Source organism: Lutra lutra, chromosome 8 (genome assembly GCF_902655055.1).
Source record: "Lutra lutra chromosome 8, mLutLut1.2, whole genome shotgun sequence".
Taxonomy (NCBI): Eukaryota; Metazoa; Chordata; class Mammalia; order Carnivora; family Mustelidae; genus Lutra; species Lutra lutra.
In genome coordinates, this window is record NC_062285.1 from 48,819,557 (window position 1) to 48,823,475 (window position 3,919).

Here is a 3,919-nt window from a genome sequence, read left to right on the forward strand (position 1 = left end):
ATATGTGAAAAATGCATGCAACTTACTCAAGAGACTTAACTGTGAAGCAGAAAGAGGCTTGCCGCTAGTGCAAGGCTGGAGACATAAGAGTAGTTTTGAAGACGTGAGAACAAAGAGTGTTTTTATATTCTGGAGAAATAAATGTAAGAAAAGATTAATGATAAGGAGCTGATAAATAACTCAAGAAAATAGAAAGGCAGGAACTCCAAGGCTCAGCAGGAAGGAGCTAAATAATTATGGAATTAATGTAGGATGTAGACAGCATTTGGGTGAAAGGAAAAGATGTCTGGTGTTAAAATGCTATTTAATAGGAAAATGCCAGCAGGTTACTAGATGACAGTGATGAAGAGGAATGGAAGGTGATGTTTCTGGATTACATAACCCTCAAATAATCAGGGATTTCTATAGGAAGGTTCTAAGGAGCACGCTTAGAAGGTAAGGAGCTATGATAATGATAAATAAGCCTGAACTATAAGGAACAACTAAATTAGAAAGTATACTTTGAGTAAGCCATTTAACAAGTCTCTTGAGTGCTTACTCTTTACTGGGAACTGTGCTAAGGACTTAAGTTATAAATATGGATCTTTCAGTAGTTCTCAACCAGTGATACCACTCAAGGGAAGGGTGCCCATAAAAAACAGAAGAATTTAGTGGAAGACCTAGAACTATATATATATGTCCTTCTGGGGAATTAAAAAAAAAATTAAGCAGCTTTTGTTATTTTCATTTTTTAAAAGATTGATTTGAGAGAGAGAGCGAGCTAGCGCACATATGAGTGGGGTAGAAGAGCAGAGAGAGAGGGAAAAGCAGACTCCCCACTGAGCAGGAAGACTAGTGTGTGGCTGGATCTCAGGATCCCAGGATCATGACCTGAGCCAAAGGCAGACACTTAACCGACTGAGCCACCCAGACGCCCTTGTTGTTTTCATTTTTGTGGTACCAGGTTTCTTTATTAGAGTAATTAGTAGTCATTAGCTATGAGATGCTGGAATAAAGCACAATCTATTTTATACGGAGGAAAAAATACAATATCATAAAATAACTACAAAGAAATAAAAATCCCTACTAGAAATATATAAAATGCTATGGGAAGAGAGAATGAGAGTGTTCACTATGTCTAAATGTAAAGAAGGGAAGGTAACATGTAGGAGGAGAGTTGTATGTTGAGTCTCTCATCTAATGTCTTTTCTAGGCTTAGAAAGGGGGAGCAGGCCATGTAGGCAACTGTAAGGATCATGAGATCAGAACAGTAGCCTGAAGCCATATTTGGAGGGATACTGCATGGATGCTATTTGTACTTATCCTTACAAGAAATTCTGGGAGGTGAGTGTGGAGTTTGGGAGATGTTAAACAAATAAGCAAATGAAATAATTAAGTTTATCTTTGAACATATTGCCACAGTGTAAAGAACAGGATATGGAGGGGAAAGTGGAGTGGAGAACATCCTGCAAAAAGGTTACCGAAGTTACGTACATTAAAGCTGATAAAAACTAAAGCAGAGCAGAGGCTATGGCAACCAGGTAGAGTGTAAGGATCTGGGAAAGACTTGAGAAATACAGTGAAGATGTTGTGAGTAACAGAGAGCCAAGAAAGACTCCATGATCCTTCCTATAAACAACTGAACAGATAGATGGTGGTGACACTGACCAAGGCCAGAGCCCAAAGAAGTAACTTCTTCAAGGCCAGGGTAACATATGCTAAATCCAACCACACATATAAAGTGAAGTAATGCCAGCGTAAGAGATTTTATGTGTACGCTTTTCGTCACACACTTAGACAATTGATTATTCCACCAGAAAGTCCAGGCCATCTGTATGACTTGGTGACAATTCATGCGTCTGTGTTTTAGTTTTCAAAAAGAAGTTAAGCTGCAAATGATGTGAGCTATTCTCTAGCTCGCTTACCACATCACATAAATCAGAAGTTGCACAGTCTGTCAGGAGAGCTCTGGGAAATATGGATATAAAGGAACTCCTCCTCTTTCCTTCTTCCTCATCCCCCTTTGTCTGCCTAAGGCATGAAGATTGATCAGACATTTACAGCAGCAGTTGGCAAGATCTTATTCATCGTGGTGTGAGGGTGATTGCTGTGTTCCTCCAACAAAAGCAAAATGGCAGCATTTAAATGAACTGACACATCAGATCTCTTCAGCTGTTCTTTAAAAGTAATACATTAATTAGGGGATAAACAAGGTATTGTCACCCTGGCAAAATTTTAGAAGGACTACATCAGAGAAATCTCCTGAAATGACTCCTATTGAATACAAACTGGGGCCTGACATTTTCCAAAAAGAACACTATGTCTCAGAAATTTTTAGCTGTTTATTTTTTAATCTTTCTAAAGAAGAAATTGATTAATAATCTGATTCTATAGAATATGGTGAGTCCCATCCAACATATTTACCATTTATACATTAAATTACTCTCCAATATGAGCATGGTGGAAAAGAAATATTAAAAAGCCTCAGTTCATTCTTAGCTTGAAAAGAACAAAAATTTGTTACCAAACAAAAATGCAATTTTTGCTTGAGAACAACCAGCAATACTTTTAGATAAAATCATGACATATTTCAACACATGAAATGGCTATTTTTGAGTGTGTGGGAGTTTTCAAGTGCTACAATTAATGTAAATCTAAAACAATTTACAAAGTATACAAAATACAAAGACATATACTAAGGATATGTATAGATTATATATAAATAAATCAACATTTGTTTTCATAAGAAACTCTTCCCCCTCTCTTTTTTAACTTAACCCCTTTATTTATTGAAAAGATGAAGTTTTCATTTGTTTCCTTGATATTTATGAAAGTGCTATCAGAAAACTTTCCTATTAGATGCAGCTTGGTGGTAACAAAAAATAGTGCCTTATTAATGACCTTCAACTTTTAGGGGTTAAAATCCCATAGTTTGTTATTAACTGGATAAAGAAGAATAGAATAGATCTTAAATATTCTTACCATTAAAAAAATGATAATTATTTGATTGATGGAGGTAATTATTTGACTTTAGCTAGTTGCTATGGTAACCATTTTGTAATATGTAAGTGTATCAAATCAACATGTGGCATACCTCAACCTTATACCATGTTTTATGTCATTTATATCTCAATAAACCTGAAGGAAAAAAAAGAACAAAAGAGCATATAAAAACCATGTGTGGTAGATATGTGATTGACTCTATTTCACAGCAGCAGATCATTTTTTTAAAGACAATTAAGGTAACTGCATCACACTTGCCAGAAATTTCTTTTTTTTTTTTTTAAGATTTTATTTATTTATTTGACAGAGAAAGATCACAAGTAGGCAGAGAGGCAGGCAGAGAGAGAGAAGCAGGCTCCCTGCTGAGCAAAGAGTCCGATGTGGGGCTCGATCATGAGATCATGACCTGAGCCAAAGGCAGTGGCTTAACCCACTGAACCACCCAGACGCCCCTGCCAGAAATTTCTTAAGGCCCATCTTTTTTTTAATGATACATGAAGTCTGCTGAGGGGTTTGGAAACATGTTTCTTGTTCTTTTAAAAAATATATGGAATGATTCATGAATTTTCATGTCATCATTGCATAGGGCCCATACTAATCTCTGTATTATTCCTATTTTACTATGGTGCTGCTAAGTGTATCTGGTTTTTAAAAGAGATACATAAGAAAAGATAATCTCTCATCCTTAACTTGTCTGATATGTGAGAAGAGGCCATCTTCCTACCAACTTAATGTTGAAGACACCATTAAGGAAGACAGGAGAAAACAAAAAGGGAGAAAGATAAAATGTGAGTCTTTGATACCATCCTTAAATAGCTAAATCAACCAACACAAAAATCTATTCTAACTCTTACTGTAATGTGAAATAATTTTGCACACTTTTGAAGGTTATTATCATCAATGTTTGCCATTTCTTGTAGCCAAAAACATACTAACC

At 35.9% G+C, this 3,919-nt stretch overlaps 1 pseudogene; it reads right to left on the reverse strand.

The window, feature by feature from the left end:
• Positions 1-3,523: 3,523 nt before the first annotated feature.
• LOC125108107 (uncharacterized) lies at positions 3,524-3,622 on the reverse strand (annotated as a pseudogene).
• Between the last annotated feature and the right edge of the window lie 297 nt (positions 3,623-3,919).